We start from the raw sequence: 12,922 nt of genomic DNA, 5'->3' as shown, positions 1-12,922 counted from the left end.
TCAAAACATTAGTATACATCCCGGGTTGTTAAAAAAGTGGTTGTAGGTAGGCAGGCTCGAACCCATTACGCTAAGGTGAAAGAAAACCGTACGTCTTCGCTGATACGTCACCGCGAACACGGAAATCGCGAGCGTTCGAATTAAGGGTAGTCAGTCAACCGAAGATGACTTGCGAAAACTTAGACGCTAAAACTAACCCCTCTTTGTAAAAACAACGCAGTTGAGGGTGAAAGAATTAATGTTTTTAGCCAATTCTTCCATATTTGTTGTCCGAGACATCAAACTTTTAATCTATATCAAAGTTCTCACGTTCTGATGTGTCTGTTTGAAGTTTTTCCGAGATATACAACCGCACATATACACATACATACATACATACATACATACATACATACATACATACATACACATAAACAGACAGGTCAGATTTATATAATTGATAATAATATAATAATTTTAGCTAAATAACTGTCTGTTTATATTCTAGCAGCGATAAATAATGAGATTTCAGCAGGCGTCAATAAACACTTTCATTTTGACGAAGCAAACAGGAAAAAATGGCTTTCTTGGAAATGAAAACTATAATTTGGGAAAAATTGCGTGAAGAATAACATGTGTGAAAAAATCTCCGTCGTTTATTTAAGAAAATGATCTGCAAATGTAATTATTTTTCATAGATATTGATTTTGACTATGTTAATTAAGAGTGAATGGAAAGTTAAATATTGATTCAACTTTTGTTATTTGTTTATGATCAGTTAACACAGTTGATATTAGTTAATACGGCATACTCACGAGAACACATCGGTTACGACCAAATCACTGAAGTTAAGCAATGATGCGCCTGGGCATTACCAGATTGGTGACCATTTACGAATACTAGAAACTGTATAAAGAGGCAGGGTGAAAGCACGTTAATCATCAGGAGCAGTAAGGTGCTTCCTCCCCCCGGCTATCTAGTGATAAATCTTTGGGTCAGTTCGACTACCACTTAGTCCCCAGATCAGTTGTAGATAAACTGTTTAGCAGCCTTATAGTTTCTTCCGGAATTGGTCAACTCTTGTTTTTGTTAGACCGGTGGTTCAAAACCACTTTGTCGTAGCATATTAGTGTGCACGAAATGATTACTGGTGTGCCCCAAGTAATTATAGTTTGTTTTAGGCGGAAAACAGCTTTCAAATATTTTTGACGGGGATTGTTTTTATTAATAAATACAAACTCACACATTTTTTTACTTACCGTAGATTTCGGCGTATAAGGCGACCATCAGTGAGATGAGGGAAAAAAATTGGAGCAAATTTTAATAAATTGATCATATATCGACTGTCTAGCAGGGCTGCTAAATCACTAAACCATGTTTGTTTAGCCTAGGCTAGAGATTGCAACACTCGGTATATTATGAAATATTTTGGTTGGTTGTTTTTTTTTACGACATATCAACCCTTTTCAGGTTATATAATGCCGAATCCAGTGATTTTAAAGAACACTTTTTTAATAGATAATATATATATATATATATATATATATATATATATATATTAACGTCGGTTTCTAGTCGACCCATAGTTGGGACCCTAACAGGTACTACCAGTTCGCGCCAGAGTGGACCTGGGAGCAATGACAATAACAGAATGTCTCCACACTCCCACAAGGTGGCAAGCTTGGACCTCATCATCGGATATAGCTTAAATCATTCGTTGATATCTATGCTGATGACACGACCATCTACAGCAACACGTCAAAGTCGGTAAATGACAAAGCTCTCTCTGATTCTCTCTCCTCTGATCTCGAACGAGTGATTCAGTGGGGGAAGTCGTGGCTGGTTACCTTTAATGCATCTAAAACTAAACTCCTATATTTATATCATAAACGTTCTCATCCCCATCTGGCATCAATTGAAATGGATGGCTCTCGTCTAGAAGAAGCCCCATGTTTTGACAAGCTTCTGGGCTTGACCTTCACTCCTGATCTGAAATGGAACACGTACATCAAGTCTGTTGCCAAGGTCGCTGGAAAGATGGTGGGATCCTTCTACCGCTCCAGAAGATATCTCACTACTGATGCAATTCTCTATCTATATAAAAGCCAAGTACGTCTAAAAACTGCCTGCCTTGACAGAGTACAAAATAAACTTCGTGGCTTAGTGGGGGATGCCCTTTTCTCTTCCCTGCAACCTCTCTTCCACAGAAGAGACGTTGCGAGCCTATCTTTGTTTTATCGTTATTTCCATGGCAGATGCTCGTCTGAACTCCAATTTCTGGTCCCCCTCGCCAATCTTTTACAAAAAACACCCGTCTAGCTGAATACATTGTCAAAAAGTTTCCCCACTCTTTATCTATGCCTAAATCAAGACGTAGATTCCACGAACAAAGTTTCTTTCTTAGAACTGCACAGCTGTGGAACTCTGTTCCGTCTGCCTGCTTCCCTCCTGACTATAATTTGGATGTCTTCAAGTCCAGCGTAAGCAAATTCCTTATGAACCGCCCCCTTAAGTAGACACTTTAAATATCCACACTAACGTACTGTACTTACAATAACCCTTATCCCTGAGTGGGTATCGGGCCTTGATAAGTGGTGACCACCTTGTAAAAAAAAAAGGTCATATCCAGGACCTATTAAATATTTATTTTTAAAGATGATTTTTTCGTCCGTTCATCTGTCCACACTTTTCTCAATACCTACGTCTTTGAATTTTTGGAAATTTTGCACAAACATTAAACATGATATGAGTAAAAAAAGTAACACAACAGATTTTCCGGGAAAACTTCTGTTACCTTCCTTAGTGTGCCTTTCGGGTATTTCTTCGAAACTCCGCGGATTAAGGACTGTCCATTTATCTAGTGATTCCTTTACAGATTAAATATGTTATAAACTCATTTCAAAGTGTTTTTATAACATATTTTATTAACTGTTTGCTCATATATATATATATATATATATATATATATATATATATATATATGCATACATACGATAGGCGTTTCAAAATAGCTTTTTTATTTCATCTGAATAGGTGATTGTAAATTGCATTGTTCTGATAAATAAACATGGCTAAAATTGATAACTGATAAAAAAACATGGCTAAAATTGACATTTCTGTGCTTATTAAAAATAAATTGATGCCTTGAATTTTTATCAAACTCTCTAAAAAGTTGTAACTAACTGATTTCTATATAATTTTGTTAATCTTCGGGATATCTCTTGGGTGGCCGCCAGGGGTTCTTTTAGGGCCAATAAAACCAGATTTTTTAGACTATTTAACCATATTTGCCCAAAATTCTCTGTATATGTCTGTTTAGCAGTTTTACATGATGCTGAACTCAAATTTTAATATGTTAAGGCCTTGAGGACTTTTGGATATATATATATATATATATATTTAGTAGAAATGATAATTACTAAAAACTGAAGAAAGTGCTCAATACTGTTGTAGAGCAAATATGCGTTTTATTTTTTATTAACGTAGCTTTCTGTTAAGTTACATTATTGTTTCAGCTACCCGGCCGTTTTTTTACCGTCTGTAGCTTCCTAAGACATTTCTATATATAGGTATGCCATCTAGTATATATTTGTGTAAACAAATCGAGCGGAGGTATTTCGGACGATATCTAAAACATCGTTAAAAACTCACTACTCGTTCAAGCAGCCGCCAATAGCGTAATGGTTAGAAGCCTTGACTGCCGTATAAACGGTCGGGTTTCGATCCTGGCTTGAGGTAGTTGCCTGTCTAGCCGCACTGATGAGCTGCGAAACAGTACTGTATGTGGATGACTATATATAGATATATATATATATATATATATTCGATATTTTCGTGATTGAAGTATTCATTCACGCATATCTGCTTCTGATGCACTTTTATGACAGGTGTTGTTTTATCAGTGTCTCACACCATCAATATATACACCTAAGCTATGAACGTATGACTTTATTTATCAGAACAATGCAATTTACAATCACCTATTCAGGTGAAATAAAAAAGCTATTTTGAAACGCCTATCGTATGTATGCATATATATATATATATATATATATATATATATATATATATATATACATATATATATATATATGAGCAAACAGTTAATAAAATATGTTATAAAAACACTTTGAAATGAGTTTAAAACATATTTAATCTGAAAAGGAATCACTAGATAAATGGACAGTCCTTAATCCGCGGAGTTTCGAAGAAATACTCTCCTTCTCATCAAAGGGTAGGAATTAGCAAAATGCGGGATCGGATTTTTCATGCAGAAGTATTTGATGAAACAAGTAAGTCAAAGATCTTACTTGAAAACAAAATAAGTTAAGCAGAGGGAATATGGTAAAGAAAAAGGTGATTACACATGAATGGATATTCTGGTGGAAGATCAAAAATCCAGTGACGGTAAAATCCAAATGTAAAACTTCAAGAAAGTTAAAAGAATTTCCATTTGTACAAGTAAAATCCAAGAAAGTCCCTTAATTGAAAGAAGATGGTCCATAATACTCCAAAGGCAGAAATCCATGGAATAATTCACAAACAGGTGTACAAGGAAAAAAATAATATTAATAAAAGAAAAATAAGATGTGCTTTTCACTCTACTTCCGAGACATGGGGGAAAATTATAAAGTTAAATATAAAATAAAGGGAAACAAAAGTCAAAACGACCAAAACGGGAAATGTTAAAGGCGCGAAAATATATATAGGGCAAAATAATATAGGTCAACTGAAATGTACAAGTCATCACTTAAAAAAACTATCAGCAAGTGTTATTAAACGAAACTAAAAGGAAAATAAAAAAGGGAAATAAAAATAAATAAATAAATATATAATAAATAAATAGAAAATAAAGAATAAATAAATAAATAAAAATCATAAAATATAATAAAAAATAAAATATAAAATATAATATATAATATAAAATAAAATAAGAATAAAAAAATAAAAAATAAAAATTATTTAAGTGGAGAAGATGGCCGGTATCTACAATTTCAGGAAAAACAAGTAAGTAAATTCATATAGTAAAATTTAAGTAAATATACATACAAGATATGAAAGTGTGGGTAGATTGATATATTAGATAGATAGGACAGTTTAAAAAATAAAACAGAAAATGCAGCTAAAAACCGGCCGTGCAAAGAAGAGATAAAGAATTAAAATAAAGGATTATTAAATTATAAAGTATTAAGAAGTATGTAGAAAAAAGAAAAAGTTAAAGAAAAATAAAAAAAATATTTTATATCTATATAAAAGGTAAAAGTAATAACTATGTAATTTCAAAATTGCCATAATTAAATTTGGACTTATGTTTACAGAAAGAGATCAGTTCATTTTTAGAATTTATTATATTGTTACTTTGAGATGAAATAATTATAGTTACAGCTTCGTTTGTACAGAGGCGGCATGACTTAGAGCCTGGAGTATAAGACTTAACTTTTTTTATAATAGTCCATTTGATTGAGAAGGGAGTATTGTTAGAGTTAATTTTTTTTTAATTAAAGTGATTAGAGAAGTTCCTTGGTTATTATTAGAATTATGGTTGTTAAAAGAAGAAATGTGGTTTGATATTCTTTTCTTAATTAATGTTGAAGTAGCGCCGATATATGTGTGTACTATATTAAAAGCTCGAGGTCTGGTATTAATATTAATTTGCTTATTTGCATTAGTTAAATAGTTTGAATTTTGTTCATAGTGTTCAACAAATGGTGGGACAATGTCTGTATGAGGACTATTTTGGAGGGGATAATGAGTGTTGTTAGTGTTAGGATGGCTGTTAGGAGAAATATTATTATTCTCATTAATATTATGATTATTATTATTATTATTATTATTATTATTATTATTATCATCATCATTATTACTAGTTGTATGATTGTAAATGAAAGGCCTGTTCGAATGGTGTATTTGATTACGAAATTTGAGATGCAGAAGAGTGAGATTTGGGAAAATCTTTGCAATCCGTTATCGGCCATAAATTTGGCTGTTAAAATGTCAAAGTTCAACAATTAAAATTATAGATATAGATTCCTTGGACATGGATCTAAATTAATGACTTGATTTGAGCCAAAAACAATAAATGTTAAGGAGCCATAATAGGGGTCAGTTTTTTTTAAAAATTGACCGCTGCGCTCTCTACAAAATTACTCATTTCTGGCCTAAACATTTAAAATTTTACAAAAAGGGTATTCAGAGATAGCAGTTTCGGCTCAATCGATCAAGGAGGTTGACATCGTATTCCATTGGCTGGCACCAGAAACGAAATAATATTCGTAATGTACTTAAAAGTACATCAAATTGTTACTTTTCCACCAAACAATAAAATGTATATGTCGTTTTATTTCACAAAAATAATAAAACTCTTCCTTTAAGCAAGGTCGGCTGCCGCTGGCCGGGCACACAATAATGCTTATTAATTAACATAAGCATAGTTGCCCGGCATTCTTCAGTGTTCGAGAGTCTTAATCTCCCACAATGGGGAGCATTGCCGCTCCCGGCGGCGGTCACGCCACAGTGTGCTTCTATACATGATAAAGTAACTGTACATTTAAAATGTGCTTACACAGTAATCAGGAAAACAAACAAACAAACAAAAAACAAACAAAAAAAACAACGTTATAGTAAAATATTTAGAAATTTATAAGGAATAAGAATTGGAATCGGTAATTGTATCGGAATCAGAATTTCGGTATCAGGAAAAATATTGGAGTCATTCCATGACTATTCGCTTTATATAAGCAGTAATTTATTACTACACAATCATGAGCATGTTTCGGTCTGCTTGTATTTGGTAAATGGAGACCTCATCAGGTTACAACGCTTATATTCAAAAGCGGAATTCATAATGAAATACCTATATTTTGAATATAAGCATTGTTGACTGATAAATACTAAAAGATCAAAACATGCTGATGACTTTGTAGCAAAAAAAAATGCTTATATAAAGACAAATTGAGAGTGTAACTTTCTCTACTTCCGTATTGAGCACTCTTGTATTAACCTCGTTATATTTCACTGGTTACAATTGAAAAATAGCAAGCGAATATATATATATATATATATATATATATATATATATTTATAGTCATCGATATGTAGTCCTGTTTCGTTGTATCACAACTCATCAGTGCTGCTACACAAGCAACTCTCCCAATCCGGGGATTGAACCTAGAATCATCGCGATGATACCGACTGACCCACAGGAGCGGTGCCCGTAAATAACGTCGCCAAATGTATATTTTAAACAAGCATCAATCCATCAATATATATATATATATATATATATATATATATATATATATATATATATATACATGTGTAATTATAATTCCGACTAAAATTTAAACTAATTAGGAGTTTCTTCATTAAAAACAGCTACAAGAATTTCTGGAAAGTAAATGGATTTAAAAATATTCAAGCAGGAACTTTTAAATCTTTCATTTAATTAATGAAGGCTTCCTAACGAAGCGAATTTGCTTAAGATGTTTAATTAATGTAATAAAAGACAAGACAACGATGGGAAAAAAATAATAACACATTAAAAAAACGGAAAAATATATTTTGTAAATCTTATTATCATTTATTCAATAAAAAGGTTTCAGATAAATCTGTAAATCACATCCCCATTCACAGTAAGCACATCTTATTTAATATTTATGGAAATTGCTTACAAGTATCATAGTCGGTAGTAGATTATGCACACATACACACACATCCATACACACACACCCATACACACATACACACACACACACACACACATATATATATATATATATATATATTGGCAGCAAGTCAGTATTGAAAAAAGTTTGATTGAACACGACAGAATTATCCTTTTTTATACTATATATAATATACTATGTATAATATACTTTTTATAATATACTATATATAATATACTATTTCTTATACACTATTTATAATATACTATATATAATATACTATATATAATATACTATATATAATATACTATAGATAATATCCTATTTAAAATATACTATATATAATATACTATATATAATATACTATATATTATATACTATATATTATATACTATATATAATATACTATATATAGTATACTATAGATACTATCCTATTTATAATATACTATATATAATATACTATATATATATATATAATATACTATATATTATATACTATATATAATATACTATATATAATATGCCTGCCGGAATTTAAAAAAAAATCGCCGGGAAATGGAAAAGGTATTCAGAAAGATCGGAAAAAGGAACAACTCTGGTGTGTTTAATCAGACGTATATATATATATATATATATATATATATATATATATATATATATATATATATATATATATATATACATGGGATTGAATATATATATATGCATATATATACATGGGATTGAATATATATATATTTATGTATATACATGGGATTGAATATATATATATATAAATATATATATATATATATATATATATATATTGTGTACAGAAAGTTGTTAGTTGAGACAGGTCATTGGTACCGTCGGTTTCAAGCCCGATAATAAGGCCCGTTTAAGGTATCCTTATCGAGCTCTCTTCAGCCAATATTCGTACACAAAATATAAGTACGCTCTTAAAATTTGGATTTTCCTTTTAATTGAGCACTCTGCTGGAATTCTTTTTCCAAAAAAACTAATCATATATATATATATATATACACATGGGATTGAATATATGTATATATATATATATATATATATGTAATATATATATATATACATGGGATTGAATATGTGCATATATATAATATATATATACATGGGATTGAATATATATATATATATATATATATACATGGGATTGAATATATATATATACATGGGATTGAATATATATATATATACATGGGATTGAATATATATATACATGGGATTGAATATATATATATACATGGGATTGAATATATATATATATATATATACATGGGATTGAATATATATATATATATATATATATATATATATATATATATATATATATATATATATATATATATATATATATATATGATTGAATGAGAAAATTGTCGCCCCAAAAAAGACGATATAATTCTATTTCCGTTTGATAAAAATCGGGTTTCATCAATGTTGTCGACCATCTACTATATAACCCTAACCCTAACCATCTACTAGTTGTCCAATTGTGTCCAAATCCCAAAAGCGACAGAAGCCTTATAATTATTCCTGAAAACGACACAATCTTAAACCAGCAAGTTCGGAAGTGCATTGCTGTTCGACTGATGCTCTCTACCAATCAAAATTATGACAGCAGGAACATTTCCAGCATCCTGAAAATGCACCGTACTGTTCAACTCTGGAGGGCATGGCTCAACGAAGTTTCAGGCCACAGCTATGGTTTTGGTATGGTTTCAAGTGAGTGCAGCACCTTCGAAATCGGCTTAAAAGGCAACACCGAATTGTACGTGGATATGCTGAAGGGTGTGCTGATCCATTGGTTGAGTGGCCCCTGGGGAACCCTATGTGTGGCAGCAGGACTCGGCACAAGCCCACAAAGCAAAAGAGACCCAGGCTTTAGAATGGGTGCTATAACGTTGTACGCTTCTCTAACCGGCTCCCTCCTTCCCCGAGCTGAACAGCTGGATTACTTAGTGTAGTAATACGTCGAGAATATCACCAACATGCCCTCCCACAAAACTAAAGCCGGCCTGATCGCCGCAATCCACTAATATTCGCCGAGCTCCTGCCGGCGCTTTTGGTCCTAGTTCTGGATTCGTAGCGAAGCGGGGATTGAGGCTGAAAGCGGCTGCATCAAAAAGTTGTCAGCTTTCCTACATAATAAAATTGTCTGAATTGGTATTTTTAATCAAAGTTTTATAATAAAGTTGGAGATTTTTTTTAGGGCGACAAATACTCTGCCACCTGTATATATATATATATATATATATATATATATATATATATAGTAGAAAAATAATTATATATATATATATATATATATATATATATATATATATATATATATATATATATATATATATATACCAGCTAGACCCGGCCACGCATTGCTGTCGCTCAGTTTGTTAAAATGGAACACATGTGAAAGTAGAGAAAAGTTTGATTCTTTTTTCAAGAGAATGTACAAATTATTTATTTTTTTAACAGATTTTAAGAAAATAAACAGAAAAATACTTCCATCATTAATTATGCAAAAAAAAATAAATAAAATGTTGATTTAGTGTTTCAATATGCTTATAAATTACGATAAAACTTGCTGAGTATGCACTGTTTTACGGTTGTTGTAAAAAATGAACGGAAACTTAAATTTCGCTTCGTTTTAATCCTTCTTAATTTTTTAATTGTGCCTCCCCTCAAACGAATATAATCAAAACAGTAACATTCAACAATTGTACTTTATGTATATGAAAAACAAAATATATATATTAAATTTTTTTTTTATTTTTAAGATTAATAACGAAAGGGAAATAATTCCATTTTTAAACGAAAAAGTCAGTTTGGTATATCTTTTTTTTTTTTTTACATAAGTCCAGCTTACCATTCTCATTGGAAATGTCGACATTTATAGGTTGTCGGGTACGTTTACAATGAATAAACACTCCAATCTAGTAGATGTATCAGAATTTTTGTAGGAATTTTTGACACCCCTATCACGGAACTGCGAATAAAATATAAAAATCTCGTAATTTCTCTTTTAAAAGTGGGTTGTTTATTTTCTTTATGGATTATACTTCCAAAATAAACTATTAAAGGTGTATTAAAAGTAATAGAAATATATTTTTTTTATTTTTTAAAAAACAGTAATGAATTTTACGAACTCAATATTTTTCAATTTTGAAACTTTAAAAATCTATCAAAATTTTTCTATTGATTCTATTTGTACGATATTTTCAGGGTCAATGTAAAATTTTATGCTCTTTGCAATAAACGGAATATAATATTTTAGACAAACGTTTTTTTTTTAAATTCAGGCCCCTCCCCATTTTTAAGTGTCTAGTAAAAAGTAAATAATTAATTTACACACCAAAGTTTTATATATCACAAATTGAAGAGAAAAGGTCCATAAGTAATATATTTAAATTTAAAACAAAAAAGTAGTGTTTTTTAGAAATTTACCTGTAAAGTTGGAAGTTTAAAACCTGTTTTATTAAACCATGTTGTTTGTTTTTTCTTTTTTTTTTATGAAACCTTGGTCTTTGCTCCTTTAATTGAAAAAAAAAGCATTAGGGCTTGAATAGTTCACGCCTCCCATTTTGAAATGTCTATTAAAAAGTAAATAATTTATTCAGCAAAGTGTTGTTTATCACAAATTAAAGAGAAAAGGTCAATAAATAATATATTCAAATTTAAAATAAAAAAGTAGTGTTTTTTTAGAAATTTACATGTAAAGTCCGAAGTTAAAACCTTTTTTTTTATTTAAAAAAACACGTTTTGTTTTTGAATGAAACCTTGGTCTTTGCTCCTTTAATTGGAAAAAAAATTAGGGCTTGAGTTATATTTTTCGAGGAGTTATAAACTTGGAAAGACGGGGTGGAATTATTCACTATTTTTCAGGAAATTGCTTACACACCTACCAATTTACCCATGTTAAGAACGGCTTTAGGAATAGACACCCTTAACCTTGTCAGAATACCCGAAAAGCTATAAAGTTGACGTGTCAAATGTGAACGATGAGTTGGACGTAATGTAAAAATGTACCGAATTTAAAAGGGAACGAAATTCAAATTTCCGTTCCATTTTTACAACCGTAAAGCAGAGCATTCTATGCAAATTTTACCTAACTTATTGTATTAATGCTATTTTTTTAAGCAATTTGTTTTTTTTACAGGTAATTGTGGTCGCTGACAACGAATCTGATAGTCAAACTTAGGGCAAATTTACCGTTTGCATGGTATTTACCTCTGGACCCACGAACTTCTTTCCACCAATTTGCAGCCTCCGTTTATGCTACGCGCATGCACGCTGTAGCATTAACGACGGCTTCACCAAGCAAACTACGTTGGGAGGGAGGGGATTTTTTTTTCTAGGACATAGAATTTTCTAATTTTCAAAAATACATTATAGCGCTTTTTGGGTGGAAAATTTAAAATTAGCTGAAAAAGAAATAAAATAAGAAAAGGAAAACACACCAAGTTGGATTAGGGGGGTAATTTATCTGGGTTTTTTTTTACCTGGAACATAGAATTTTCAAATTTTCCGTAAGTAACGCACCGACATTTACCAATTAGAACACCATTTAGCATTTTCCGAAGATTTTACTTTGTACATTGGGGGCGCGAGCGGGGGGCGGATGTGATGTTGGGGCGCGCGCGCCCCCAACAAATTAGAGTGGTCGGTGTTCTGTAGTAGCGTATCTGGATATTTACAAAAAAATATTTAGGTTTGGCTATAAATTCCTAAACTCATTTCACCCTAAATAATTTAGGTGACTGAAATAGGAATCTAATTGAATCTTTAATTTCCTGAATAGTATGCGATAATTCATTTTTCTTCGAGTTATATCGAATACATTAATATGGACTTTAGGGGCTTTTTTCGTAATGTTACTATAAAAATTATTTTTATTGTTACAAATTACGATGCTTTAAAAAAAGCAAAAATAATTTTTTTATTTAGTACTGAAAACCATAACTTTAGTAAAGGTATTTTTTGTTTAAACAAAATAAAACATTTTCACTAAGAGTTAAGTAAAAATAATTAGTTCATTATATTCTGCGATCATTATTTGAAAAATACTGCAATTTTCATTAAAACTCGTTAATTTCCTGATATTTGGTGAATTTTTAAGTAAAGGGATTTAAAAAAATCCGCGATATCAGGAGAATCCTACAATAAAAAAATTATAAATTTAGTATATTAAATATATAAAATGTTCCGTGTTTTCTCACTATATGTTTCTGGAATTATATTGAAGCGGTTAGCTCCCCAGAAGGTTTA

The sequence above is a fragment of the Euprymna scolopes genome, chromosome 27 (genome assembly GCF_053919585.1).
Source record: "Euprymna scolopes isolate OS-2025 chromosome 27, ASM5391958v1, whole genome shotgun sequence".
Taxonomy (NCBI): domain Eukaryota; kingdom Metazoa; phylum Mollusca; class Cephalopoda; order Sepiida; family Sepiolidae; genus Euprymna; species Euprymna scolopes.
The sequence above is the reverse complement of the archived record's forward strand: the minus strand, read 5'-3'. Positions refer to the sequence as shown.